This window comes from Rousettus aegyptiacus, unplaced genomic scaffold, assembly GCF_014176215.1.
Source record: "Rousettus aegyptiacus isolate mRouAeg1 unplaced genomic scaffold, mRouAeg1.p scaffold_m13_p_12, whole genome shotgun sequence".
Lineage (NCBI taxonomy): Eukaryota > Metazoa > Chordata > Mammalia > Chiroptera > Pteropodidae > Rousettus > Rousettus aegyptiacus.
Genome location: NW_023416287.1, coordinates 61,320,571 through 61,336,161, shown reverse-complemented (window position 1 = coordinate 61,336,161; position 15,591 = coordinate 61,320,571). Strand labels below are relative to the sequence as shown.

Sequence of the window (15,591 nt, the reverse complement as noted above, 5' to 3'; positions counted from 1 at the left end):
GACTGTGTGACATCCATTTTAGGCAGTTTTGCTTTTCTCTCTGGCACTCTTGTCTGTCTACATGCCTAAGCCTAAATTCTGTATGAGATTTGTATGTGGAAACCGATATACGTATAACAACATGTTATGATCTAAAAGACAGTGTATTGAGTGAAAAAAAAAATCTATAGCACAATATAATAAATATAAATTCCTTATAAAAAACATAGTTTATAAGATCATATATAGATAGATCAAATATATCAGTGTATTTGCAGAGAGGAAGAAACAAAAATGGGCTAAGTAATGAATGGGGGAAAGTAAGGTGAAATAAAGCAAGAGAAAGTTATGCAAAAAGAAACAAATGATTCAATTGTGTAATGAACTGAAGTCAAGAAGGGAAAGAACGAAGGAAGGGAAGCAGGGAGGGAGGGAGGGAGAAAGTTAGGAAGGAAGGGAAGGAAAAAAGAAAGAGAAGAGAAGGGAAAGGAAAGGAAGAGAAGAGTAGAAGAAAACCAGAGGGTAATTGAAGTTTGCATATGGGACAACAAGACAAGTAGTCACCCTCAAAACCATCCAACTCACATCCAACCTCACGCAAAGCACAAGCATCTGTCACTTAAATCCAGGCTAAAATAGAAAATGATCCCTAAGAAAACTGAACAATTTTGAAAAAGCTGGTGTGAATAGTAGTGCTTCAGAGTACAGCTCATCTAATTCAGCCAACTTTAGTTCCAACAGCAAGAGGGCTGACTCACAATACCCTCAATCTAAAGGCAGAGTGAGTACATCAATATAGTCCGCCCCACCTCACATGAGATTCCCCTTTAGAATTCTCAGTCTTAAAAGACAGACCTTGAAGAGACCATCAATAAGTGTTAGAAAAGGTACTTCCACAGTAAAAGAAACCCTTATTAGCAATCCACTCCTTTTGAAAGTGTGAAAAACAAACATTACCAGACATATTAGTAGACCTAATCACATGAAAGGGAAATGTCAAACTGACCCCTGAAAACGGGAGATAATTAAGGGTACTGAGAGAACTCAAAAACAACTCAGAGTGATTATAGAAGAATCACATCCTTAACACAAAGCAAGAATGTTGTGAAAAGAGAAGAAAAAAAAAAAAACACAGAACAAGAGGAGCCTTTCAAGATTAAAAAAAAAAAATTCTTAAAAAAAGAAACTATAGAAAGACTGGAAAATATCTAATAAATTTCCCAGAATAAAGAGCAAAAATACAAAGTGTATTAGTTTTCCATTGCTGTATAACAAAGTACCACAAACTTATGACTTAAAACCATATCCATTTATTATCTTACAGTTTCTGTATATCAGAAGTCCACGAATTGTATATTTGGTTTATCTGCTTAGAATCTCACAAGTCTGAAATCAAGGTTTCAGCCAGACTGCAACCTCATCTGAACCTCAGGTCCTCTTTGAAGTTTATTCCAATTGTTGGCAGAATTCAGCTCCTTGATGGTGTAAAACTGAGGTTCCAATTTTCTTATTGTCTGTTGGACAAGGGTCACTCTTAGCTACTAGAGGCTCTCTTGGGTTCTATCCTCTCAGAACAAGACAGCTTACTTATTCAAAGCCAGAAAGTCCAATATTACACTAACGGGAATCTCGGAGGGAAAGAAGAAAGTAATAGAGGAAAAGAAAATATCAAACAATATAATAAATACAATTTTTTGAGACCTGAAGGACACATGTCTTCAGAATGAAAAGACTTACTGAACACCAAGTGAAAAGAAAATTACAGATTCACATTTAGACATGTCATGTGTCATCAAGGAGGAAAAGAAGATTCTAAAAGCTTCCAAAGAGGAATCAAACAAACCAATTCACTAGTATCTGACTTTGTAATGGCAACACCAGTTGTTGAAAAACAAGGAAATAATGCTTGCAAAGATCTGAAGGGAAAATTCTTTTCAATCTAGAATTCTATAATAAGCCCAGATACCAAACAACTGCAAAGAAAGAACAAAGACAATTTCCGACATTCAAAAAGTGTATATTGTATGTATAGTATTTTAGAGAACTACTTAAGAGTCAACTAGAACAAAGAATAGAAAAGTAAGAGAGAGAAAGCAAGAGAGAGCAAAAGAGAGCGAGAGTGAGAGACAGAGACAGAGAGAAAGAGAAAAAGAGAGAGCTCTGCCTAATAAAATTAAGGAAATATCCCAGATAACTTCTGAGCTGTGGGATTGGAGCAGGAGGACAGAAGTATGGATATAATCTACAAGAGGCATCATTAGGGAAAAGAGGGCTGCTTAAAAGAATAACTATATAATAAAGATTTAATAATATGTGATAAAAGTAAACTGTGCAAGAATAACAGAAATGCAAGGAAAAACAATAACAACAAAAATATTTAATGATATAGTCATGAGGCCAATGAAAATGGGGAATGATTTCAAGCAATTGGTAGAATATAAGAAAAGAGAATTCATTTAACATTATTGACAACATTTTGAACAGTACTATACTTAAAGAGAAGGAAATGTAATCTCAGCAACTACTTGATTCCACATCCAACCATATTTTCATGGTCATTATATGGTGGTTATAGGTACTTAAAGAATCTTATCAACTATAGACAAAGCCCTCAGTACCTGCTTATGGTTCAGTATGCAGTGTAAATATTAATGAGCTTGACTTTTACTAAAGTAAAAGTATAACTGATAGAATGTAGAATTAGAGCATGGGAGAGAAAGACAGTGAGCAAGGTAGAGGAAAGATTAAGATACAATATTTTCACTTAACAAGTGAATTTGACCTTAAAGGAAGTAAAAGAAAAAATAACTGAGTGGGACTACATCAAACTAAAAAGCTTCTGCACAGAAAAAGAAACCAACAAGGCAAAGAAGGAATCATCCAAATGGGAGACTATACTTGCAAACAATATCTTTGATAAAGGCCTAATATCCAAAATCTATAAAGAACTCATACAACTCAACAACAACAACAAAAACAAACAATACAATTAAAAAATGGGCAGAGGACCTGAACAGACACTTCTTCCAAGATGACATAACAACAGCTAACAGACATATGAAAAGATGCTATTAGGGAAATGCAAATCAAAACCACAATAAGATATCACCTCATACCTGTTAGAACGGCTTTTATCAACAAGACAAGTAACTAGTGTGGAAGAGGTTGTGGTGAAAAAAGAACCCTCATACATTGTTGGTGGGAATGTATATTGGTACAGCCACTATAGAAAACAGTATGGAGGGTCGTCAGAAAATTAAGAATAGAATTACCATATGACCCAGCAAGCCTTCTTCTGGGCATCTACCAAAAATTTTTGAAAACATTTATCTATAAAGATATATGCACCCCAATGTTCATTGCAGCATTATTCACAGTGGCCCCAACATGGTAACAACTAAAGTGTCCTTCAATAGGCGATTGGATAAAGATTTGGTACATATATACAATGGAATATTTCTCAGCCATAAGAAAAGATGAAATACTGCCATTTGAGACAACATGGATGAATCCTGAGATTATCATACTAAGCAAAATAAGTCAGACAGAAAAAGTTGAGAACCATATGATTTCAGTTATATGTGGGTTATAAAGCTAAAAGCAACAAATAAACAAGACAAACCATAACTCATATACACAGACAACCAGTTTAGTGGTTATCAGAGGGAAAAGGGGAGGTAGAAAAGGGTATATAGTGACGAAAGGAGAGTTGACTTTGGGTGGTGAACATGCAATACAATTTACATATATTATTGAATTGCACATTTGAAATCTATAATTTTATTAACCAATGTCAACCTGACACATTTAATTAGAATAAAATACATATAAAATAAGTAAAATAAAATAAAATAAAATAAAATAAAATAAAATGGTATTTGTCACAGTCTGTCCAAATGAGAATGACTAGGCTTTGTTGAAACTATATAAATTCCAGGAACACAGCCCAGGAAGTCTCACCTACAGTGCAGCTCTTCTATTCCATGGCAATACCCACTATGCTGCCCTAAAAGAAGATAAGTTGGACCGAAAAAGCTTGTTTATTTGAAGCCTGCAAGTAAACAAAGGCAAGAAACTTTATCTAATTTAAATTTGTTTTTTTCCCAAATGTAATCCATATATTGCCACAGAATATATTAGCACCCTGCCATCTCTCTGATTGGACTGTAATAGGTTTCCCCCCTTCCCCCACGAAGGATATACAGTTATGGGAAATCAAATTCCCATAGAGTGTGACTAACAGGTAAGAAAAAACTATTGGGGATTTCTGATTATTTTCAATTGAGAAGTAAGAAAACTCTGGATCAAATGTGTAGGTCAATTCACATGTGATCTTATTGATTATAAATTGAATTTAGTTATCATAATATGAAAACAAAGATAAATGACACTTCTATCAACAAACAATATCCCCATTCAAAAACACACACATGCACACATTCACACCCAAGTCTGATGGCTTGTCTTTCAGGGCAGTTAAACACCATCACCTGGAGATGTGTAATGGGGTTGAGATTCTCCTTCTAACAGGTTCCCATGTGATAGCTAAATTGCTGGTCCTTGAATCACATTTTGAGTAGTAAAGAGAGCTTTCAAATCTGTGTTTTATTCAATGATAAATGAACTAAAAACAATCTAAAGAATAAAATGTACCATTATTCATAATAGCCAAGATATGGAAATAATCCAAGAGCTCCACAGATGAACAAGTAAAGAAAGTGTGGTATGTGCATAGACAATGGAATATTATTCAGCTTAAAAAAGAACAAAATTCTGCCATTTTTGATGAGATGGGTGGACCTGGAGGACGTTAGGCTAATTGAAACAAGCCAGTCACAGAAGAACAAATATTGCGTGATTCTACTTATGTCAGGTATCTAAAATAGTCAAATTCACAGAAGCAGAGAATCAAATGTTGGTTTTGGGGGCTGGGAGGAGGGAAAATGCAGAGTTGTTGTTAGTGAGTATAAAGTTTCAGTTATGCAGAAAGTTAAGGTTCTAGGGATCTTCAACAACACATTGCCTACAGTTAACAATACAGTATTGTGCACTTCAAAATTTAAGAGCGTTGATCTCACGTTAAATGTTACCATCACTAAAGCGAAACAGGAGAGGGGCACAAAGAGAATTTGGGAAGTACTGGTTAAGGCTATTACTTTGGTTGTGGTGATGGTATCATGAGTATTGGCATATGCCCAAACTCATCAAATTACAGAATAAAATGACTAACAAAAAATGGTAGAACTTTGAAACCAAAAGACACTTTGTAAGAAACCTGTTTTGTTTTGTATTTACATATCTACATTTTTCTGTTGTAGTATTAGAATGTCTCCTTAAAATGTACAAATTATATTCCATCTAAAAAATCACAATAAAATGATTAAAAGTTTATTAAAATCAAAGAGGATGTTTATTCTTGAAGCATATCTATTTTCTGCCTGCGTATTTCCTTGGGTTGTGCTAAGCTCCATTAAGTAAAAAAAAAATGTGTGATTTAGAATTCTTTAAGTCAGTTCTGAATGTTATGTATTATTGACTGGCCATGGCAAAGGGAAATCTATAAGACAATTTTATAACACGAATGAAGAAGGGGAAATAAGACATAGTCTTGTAATTATATCCTGAGAGGCGGAGGAGCCTTTATTTACTTCCTAAGGAATACAACTTTGAAGAAAATTTACAAATCACTGAGGAATGATGAAGACTAGGACATTTATTCATTGAATATGAACATAGCTGAAAGGTCAGATATGTTTACTACTAAATAAATTAATTCCTTCAATTTGAGATATGCCAATTATGAACCTTTTTTTCAGAACTTGTTTTTCTTTTTCCTGAAAAACTGTATGATTTTTAACACCATATTCCCATCTGTAGATTTCAGAAAAAATAAGCATCCAAAACATATATATTCAACTCATTTACTTATAAAAATCTTACATTTATAGCTAAAGAAAGAATACTGTCTTGATGAACCAAAACAAAAACACATTCTCAATGACTAAGTCCATATTCAAAGGGTGGCACAAATCTAAGTAAACCTTAGGGTTTAATCTTGCAAAGCCAAAGAAAAATCCAAGCTGTTGAACACATTTTTACCCAGCTTAAAATATTTAAATTAGTAAAAATATTGCTTTTGTTTTTAGAAAAACTTCTAGGATTTAAGTTTATTAAGATTATTTACAATTAATAAAAATATTGTTCATTATCTGATTGCTATGAGCCCACAAAAATTTAATTTTTATTATCCAAGCTAAATCTTCTAGTAAATTGTTGGCAGTGTGATGTTGGATACCCAATATCACAATAATCCTGCCCAAATAGTCATCTTTGATTACTCTTTGTTTTGTGTGGAGAGGGAAAAGTCCAATAAATTCTCAATACCACTTTTCAAACCAGAGAGTAGTCACTGTAAACATAAAAGACTAAGACAAAATGAGTACCAGCATGAGAACAGCTTTTGTCTTAAATGTTAGATTTCGAGAGAAGTGTAACGAATGAGTGTGAAGGAAAAGTCTAAAAATATATGTCTTTGAGAGACTATAGAATAAGAATACATCAGTAAGACCGCTATTTTACTTCATATAAAAAACACAATAATAAATACTTATTTTTTAATTAATTTGAATGTAAAAACATACTCTGTAAGTCAGTTCTTTACAAAGCATATCTCCTGTATATATGGGGAGCTCCCAGCTTGATAGAGTATTAACCACTATATAAAGATGAGCTCTATGTACAAGGCATTATAACAAGTAATTGATCTATTAAAAATGCCTATTCCATTCATTACCATTTTAGCTCTGATATAGGCTTAATGGCTATAAATGAGACACGAAATGATAATGTCTTAAAAGATAAAAGTGTATTTATCTCAAAATAAAATCTGAGCTGATGTGGTGGTTACTCTGCAGTCACATGGGGCTTAGTGCCCTTCCATCTTTTTGCTCTGACATCCCTAGGGTTTTACCCTTACCCATAGAGTCCAAAATGGCAATTTTTCATTCCAGTCATCAAAAAAAAAAAAAAAAAAAAAAAAAAAAAAAAAAAAAGAAAGAAAGAAAGAAAGAAAGAAAGAAGAGAAAAAGGTATTTCTTCATTATAAAAATATGACTAAGAAATTGAACCCATCATGTCTATTTTCTTTTCATTGGCCAGAACTTCAGTCACATGAATACACTTAACTGTAAGTAAATCTAGGAAACATAGCCATTAACTGGGCAGCCTCATACCAAGGTAACAACAATGCTATTAAATAGAAGAAGGGAGAACTAGATATTAGGGGACAATTAAGAGTCCCTGCCACTGTGGCTTTTGGATAGCAAAGCATTGCTGCAGGTTAGTATCCAATCAAGACCCTAATGTCTGCCTCATCTCCTTTATAGTAAGGATTAAATGAAATAATATGCACAAAAGTATTATGTAAACTGTAAAGCAATTCATACATGTAAGATATTAATTATAATTTATACTGATATCTTACTGACCAAATAGAAAGAAAAAAGAGGAAAGATAAAGCAGAGAAGACATGGACTTATTTGGAGATATTGTTTATACATTAAATTCCCTTTAGATACCGCTTGATGTTCATTCTGTTTAGCCATGGTTATACTCAGGATGAGTTTAGAGTGTAAATGTTATTGCGTAATTTAAAATGACACCTGTTTGCATCAAAATATTTCAGATGACGTTTCAATTTATGATTTTTCTATAGGAACTGCTACCACATCAACTTTTATGAATTCGACATTGTGTACCAGGAACTTTGCTCAGCACTATAGATGAAAATGAATATTGGCCATAAAGAAAGAAATGTATATGCAGGTATAAAAATAAAAAAATTACAAAGTAATGTCATGCATGCAATTATAAAGATATTTTAAAAAGTACTGTGGGAGGAGTTCCAAGGAGCCCGAGAACCAACACACCCATAGGTTGGCATCAGACCACAACAGAGCACCATCTGATTAGCATTACAAGCAGCACACCCAAAGAGTGGTCTCAATGGGTACACAAGCCCCCTGAAGTAAATGCCATTCAGTGGGGTCAGTCTCCATACAGCTGTTCATATGCTGTGGGCATGGCCAACCCTCACAGCCAGTCAGCCTGAGAGTCAATCGCAGTGATGTCCCAAAAGCAGTCAAGGCTTAACTACAATAGGAGGGCACACACAACCTGTATGAGGAATACTCCAGGAGCACTTTGCACAGGTGATCAGGGAGATTGTGCCACTGGGCCATACAGGGCATTTACTATATGAGGCCAACTAGGCAACGCTGGGAGTCTAATACATAGAGGCAGGAAAAATGAGAAAATAAATAAACATGTTGCAAATGAAAGAACAGGAAAAAAACTTCAGAAAATAAACTAAATGCAATGAAGGCAAGTAACCTTCCATATACAGAGTTCAAAACACTGGTGATAAGGATGCTCAATGAGTATAGGGAAAGAACAGATGATCTCAGTGCTAACTTCAACAAAGAGATAGTAAAAAAGGACTTCAACAAAGAGATAGTAAAAAAGGACATAGAAACCATATAAAGAACCAGTCAGTTTACAGACATGCCACCCTGAACAAGCCTGATCCCGTTTGATCTCAGAAGCTGAGCGGGGCTGGGCCTGGTTGGTATTTGGATGGGAGACCACCTAGGAAGACCAGGTGCTGTAGGTGTAAAAAGTTAAAAAATAAAAAATAAGGGATTGTAAACTGACCAGGTCCTTGCAATATGTGAGGTCAACCAAGGGTTGTCTTGTCTAAAAAAAAAAAAAAAAAAAAAAAAAAAAGAACCAGTCAGAAATAAAGAATACAATAACTGAAATAAAAAATACACTAGAAGGAAAAAACAGATTAGATGAAGTAGAGGATCAAATCAGCGATCTGGAAAGACAAAGTAGCAGAAAACACCCAATCAGAACAGCAACAACAAAAAAAGAATTTAAAAAAATGAGGATGGTTTAAGAGACCTCTGAAACAATATTAAACATATTAACATCTGCATAATAGGGGTACCAGAAGGAGAAGAGAGAAAGGCAAGGCATTGAGAACCTATTTGAGGTAATAACGACTCAAAACTTTCTTAACATGACAAAATAAATAGACCTACAAGTCCAGGAATTGCAGTCCCAAACAAAATGAACCCAAATAGGTCCAACTAAGACACATAATTAAAATGGCAAAGGTTAAAGACAAAGAGTACTAAAAGCAGCAAGAGAAAGACAGCTATTTACTTACAAGGGTACTTCCATAAGACTGTCAGCTGAATTCTCAACATAAAATTTGCAGGATGGAAGGGATTGGCACGAAATATTCAAAGTGATGAAGAGCAAGGACCTACAATCAAGACTACGCTACCGGTAAGGTCATCAATTAAAACTGAAGGTGAGATTAAGAGCTTCCCAGACAGGAAAAAAATAAAGGAATTCATCAACACCAAATTGGTATTACGAGAAATATTAAAGGGACTTCTTTAAGAATACTAAATGGGGAGGGAAACAAAAATATGAATAGTAAAATAGCAATAACTATGTACCTATAGAAAATTACTTTAAATGTAAATAAATTAAATGGTCAATCAAAAGACATAGAGTAGCTGAATGGATAAGAAAATAAGACCCATACATATGCTGTCTTCAAGAAATCACTTCAGATCAAAAGACACACAGTCCAAAAGTAAAGGGATGGAAAAAGATATTTCATGCAAATGGAAATCTTAAAAAAGCTGGGGTGGCAATATTTAAATCAGATAAAACAGATTTAAAACAAGGCTATAATAAGAGACAAAGAAGGACATTACATAATGATAAAGGGGTCAATCCAACAAGAGGATAAAGCCCTAGTAAACATTTATGCACCCAGCATAGGAGCACCTAAATATATAAAGCAAATTTTGACCAACATAAGGGAGATATTGACAGTAATACAATCATAGTAGGGGACTTTAACACCACATCAACATCAATGGACAGATCTTCCAGGCAGAAAATCAGCAAGGAAACAGTGGCCATAAATGACAAACTAAAACAGATAGATTTAATTGATATTTTTAGAGCATTTCACCCAAAGCATCAGAATATGCATTCTTCTCAAGTGCACATGAAATATTTTCCAAGATAGATCACATGCTATGCCACAAAACAAGTCACAAAAAATTTAAGGAAACTATAATCATATCAAGTGCCTTCTCTGACCACAATGCAGTGAAACATTCTACTAAACAATGAATGGGTTAATAATGAGATCAAGGAAAAAATCAAAAGATACCTTGAGACAAATGAAAATGAAAACACAGTGACCCAAAATACACGGGACACAGCATAAGCAGTCCTAAGAGGGAAATTCATAGCATACAGGCCTACTTCAAGAAACAAGAAAAGTCTCAAGCAGACAGTCTAACCTTCCACTTGAAGGAACTAGACAAAGAACAGCAAACAAAACCTGGAGTGAGTAAAAGAAAGGAAATAATAAAGATCAGAGCAAAAATAAATAAGAGTCTAAAAACAATACAAAAGATCAATAAAAACAAAAGCTGATTCTTTGGAAAGATAAACAAAATTGGTAAACATTTAAACAACTTATTAAGAAAAAGGAGAGCACCCAAATAAAACCAGAAATAAAAGAGAAATGGCAACTGACCCCACAGGAACAAGACAAAGATGTCTACTTTCACCACTTCTTTTCAACACAGTACTGGAAGTCTTAGCCACGGCAATCAGACAAGAAAAAGAAATAAAGGCATCCAAATTGGACTGAAAGAAGTGAAACTATTATTTTGTACACATGACATAAAGATTTCACCAAAAAATGTTAGAACTGATAAATGAATTCAGTAAAGTAGCAGGATACAAAATTAATATTTAGAAATTGGTTGTATTTTTATGTGCCAGTAATGAACTATCAAAAAGAGAAATTAAGAAAACAATCTCATTTACAATTTCATACAAAAAAATAAAAATAAAATACCTAGGAATAAATTTAACCCAGGAGATAAAAGACCTATACTTGGAAAATTATAACTCATTGAAGAAATTGAGGAAGATACAAACAAATGGAGGCATATACCTTGCTTGTGAATAAGAATTAACATCATTAAAATGTCCAAGCTATCCAAAGTAATTTATAGATTCAATACAATTTTATCAAAATACCAATGGCATTTGTCACAGAACCAGAAAAAAAATGATCTTAAAATTTATATGGAACCATAAAAGACCCTGAATAGCCACAGCAATCTTGGGAAAACAAAGTTAGAGGTATCATCCTACCTGATATAAAACTATACTACAAGTCAATAGTAATTAAAACTGACATAAAAAGACACATAGATCAACAGAACAGAATAGATAGCTCAGAACTAAACCCACGGCTATATGATCATTTAATCTATGACACAAGAGGTAAGACTATACAATGGGTAAAGACAGTCCAGTTAATAAATGGTATTGGAAAAACTGGACATATACATGCAAAAAAAAAAAATGAAACTTGACCACCCTCTCACACCACATATGGAATAATTGCAAAATAGATTAAAGACTTAAATGTAAGACCCAAAACTATAAAGCTCATCGAAGAAAACCTAGACAGTAAGCCCTTTGACATTGCTCTTAGTAACATTTTTTTCTGATATGTCTTCTTGGGCAAGGAAAATAAAAGGAAAAAATAAACAAATGGGAGTACATCAAATTAAGAAGGTTTTGCATAGCAAAGGAAAACATCATCAAAATGAACAGACAACTCACTGAATGAGAGAAAATATTTGCCAATAATACATGTGATAAGGAGTTAATATCCAAAATTTATAAAGAACTTATATAACTGAACAACAAAAATACAAACAATATAATTTAAAAATGGACAAAGAAACTGAATAGGCATTTTGCCAAAGAGGGCATACAATTGGCCAATAGACATGAAAAGATATCAAAGACACTAATCATCAGAACAATGCAAATTAAAATCACAATAAGATATCACCTCATACCTGCTAAAATGGCTACCATCAATAAATCAAAAAACAAGTGTTGACAAGAATGTGGAGAAAAAAGAACTCTCATGCACTGTTGGTGGACTTGCAAATTGGTGCAGCTGCTGTGGAAAACAGTATGCAGTTTCCTTACAAAATTAAAAATAGAACTACTTTATGACCCAGCAATTCCAATTCTGGGTATTTACACCCTCCCCCCCCCCCAAAAAAAAACACTAATTTTAAAAGATATCTGCAACCCTATGTTCACTGCAGCTCTATTTACAATAGCCAAGATATGAAAGCAACCTAAGTGCCCATCAAAAAAAAAATTGAATAATGAAGAGGTGATGCACATATTCAATGGAATATTACTTGGCCATAAAAAGTAAATCTTATAATTTGCAACAAAATGGATGAATTTACAGGGCGTTATGCTAAATGAAATAAGCCAGAGAAAGATAAATATCAGATGATTTCATCTACATTTGGAATCTAAAGAACAAAATAAATAAGCAAACAAAATGGAAATAGACTCATAGCTACAGAGAACAAACTGATGATTACCAGATGGGAGGGGTTTGGGGGCTGAATGAAAAATGTGAAGGAATTAAGAAATACAAATTTGTAGTTACAAAATAGTCATAGAGATGTGGAGTACAGGATAGAAAATATACTATAATAAAGAAATACTGTAATAACTATGTACATGCCAGGTCGATCCTAGACTAATTGAGGGATCATTTTGTAAATTATATAAATGTCTAACCACTATGCTGAAACTAATATAAAATAATACTAAATGTCAACTCTATTTTAAAAATAAAATTTTTAAAAGTGCTGTAGAAGGAGCCTACAAAAGAAAGAAACATGCTAGAAACCATAGCATTTTCATATCATGCCAACAATGCTTCAAAATGCCCATATATCAGTAGAATGCTCCTCTGAAGTTAAAATATTGAGTAGAAATTCATTGCAGTTTCGAGAAAAAAAAAGTATTACTCAAAATATCTTCCAACCTTCTAAAGTCCCTGAAATTTCAGCTCAAAACCTAACCAACAGAAATGTAAAAAACTCTTCAAATAAACCACTTTACTAGGAGGGTCACCAAAAAAAAGGGGGGGGCTCATAAATTCACGTATTTAAGATGAGCAAACCTATATATATTAACATTATTTATTATATTGTATTACTCATATATAATATAAATACAGGGCTGTTTCTTATATTTCTAACTTACTAAAGGTATTTTATTGAAGGAAGTAAATATGTACATGGAATAAGATACTTTAGCAATATTTTCTTTAAATAAATTTTTTTTTGAAAACAAGAGAAAGCAATGCATCAAAACATAAAATTATTTCCAGTGTGAGAAATTGGGGATTATTATTTTTAAAGGATTTATAACTATTTCATTGTATGTTTTTGAAAGTGAATGTTTAAGGTCAGAGTGATAAAATGATAATATTGTTAGACACTAAATATTCTGGCACTACTGAGTCTGTTATTACATTTCCTGTCATTATTAAGTCAAAAAACATCCAGGATGTAATTTTGTTTGGGGATATCTTGCTAGCGAGACAGTAAAATTAGAACTCTGAGGCCCACTAAAGTCATCTTAAGGTATTGGTTTACAGCTAATGACAGATGTTTTAACAAAACATTTGCATATTCAGGTTAATTTTGTTTGATGATTATCTATACAATCTGAATTCATGTAAACTTTACTTTTTATATGTGATTCTAACTTTCAGAACATTTTCTGAAATTAAATTTTGTAGCAGAATATTATAGTTTACCATGTATTTTATATGCTTCAGGTATGTATTTGTTTTCTGAGACATTCCTTTACAATTAGATTCTCATAGGTATTTCACTACTTAACAAAGGTTGATTTTTGAAGTTATTTGATTATGACCCCAGTGTGCCTTAAACTTATAAAATTATATAGTAAAAAAAAATACAGTTCTGCTATTCTTCATATTGTGATTTTTTTTATATGAAGGGTCTTACGATATCAGTGATCAAAAGTATCTCCCACCCTGAAATCCCAGCTTCAAGACCCATTTGTTTTTATTGAAATAGAAGCACAGAAGTGTTTGATGCCTCTCCCTCAATGCTCACCTTTAAGCTAATTATCAGCCCTGAAAACATTAACATAGAACAGGTTACTTGACAACTGACAGCTACTGAGGGCTGGACTGCAATGAAATGCAGTAAGTAGACCACATTGCGATGATGGAGAGAGTGGGCATTTATGAGGTATGATATACCTCATTGAGAAGATATACCAGGAAAGGGTGTAAATGGGTGACTCTGGACATTCTAAAGCAAGCATAAGAACATGGAGTGTCACAGGACAAGCTTATGGAAAGCGAGGAAATTTAATGAAGACAGAGAAAGGCATTATGAAGAATGCTGAGAGCGTACCAATTTCACAATTTTGCCAAAGACCTGGATCTTAGATACTTTCAAAGAGAAGGAACATTTTAAAAGAATAAAATATTTTTAACTGTTTACCAAGCAACTAAGGCATGCGGAGCTCAGCTTAGCACTCTGGAAGATCAGCCTTCAACTGAGTGACTAGAAGTTGGCTAAGTGGATGCTTAATCCAGCACTCTTCAGAGTGTATTCACTTTGGTGATCTAATAAAATATTCCATTAAAAAGGATTTCTACAGTCAAATGTGTTTGGAGAACTCAATGCCTTCTAATTCCCTCTTAGAAATCCAAAACTTGTATTAGCATATTAAAAGCTTTTAAGTTTTAGAGTTGAGATATCTTTGTAAAAAGCCAGCATTTTCCAGAGTTATTTGACCTCATTACTATGTTTTGGTAACATCTATAAATATTTTGCTGGAAATGTTGAAGTGATTATAATCCCCTTTCATGTGTAGCAGGGTAAATTAGCTCCTGGTTATAAACTATGATAAAGGAGAGACAACTGATATACATTGTACCCAGTAATGACAGCCATAAAAATTATGGTTGATTAAAATATATACCTTTGTCATAAATATCCTTTTTAATGAAAATTTAGCACAAAACAGTGTCAAATGGCCATTACTAAAAATTGAAACCCTCTTTATACCTTAAAAATAGATACTGCATTAACAATCATCAACCAAGCATTGTGAGTGGATAGATTGATTTAAAAACTGAATGTAGATTTGACTGAAGGGTTGTTCATCATTAATAATTATTGTGATTGTATGGATGTGATTTCCTGACCACCAGAAAATGAATTAACATGACCAACAGTTAACATGAGGCATAGATCCTATTATTAAAGTCATTTTATAATTACTGATCCAAGCCAAATGTTAACAAATAGTCCAAGAGAGAAAATCTGGATCCTATATCTAATCTCTTCCAGCTTCTCCATACCCACTTCCAAAATTAGGCTAATACATTCAAATTTACATACAGAGTGCAGAATGAGATGCCAGGATTCATCTTGGGACTACCTCTGAGCCTACACTCATTTCATAAGCACTGTCTCTAACTCTAGACTCTTCTGTTAGCGCAAGTTTCTAATTTAAGCAAAGGCAAATAAGATATCTTCCTAAACATTAGAATCTGAGGAGAATTAGAAGATTTCTTAATATTTAGCCCAGAACTGCTCTCCTCTCCTTCTGAACTCTTGAAAT

At 33.4% G+C, this 15,591-nt stretch overlaps 1 pseudogene; it reads left to right on the top strand.

Moving 5' to 3' along the window:
- The first annotated feature begins 8,531 nt into the window (after positions 1–8,531).
- Positions 8,532–8,650, top strand: LOC118610373 (annotated as a pseudogene).
- The last annotated feature ends 6,941 nt before the right edge of the window (positions 8,651–15,591 follow it).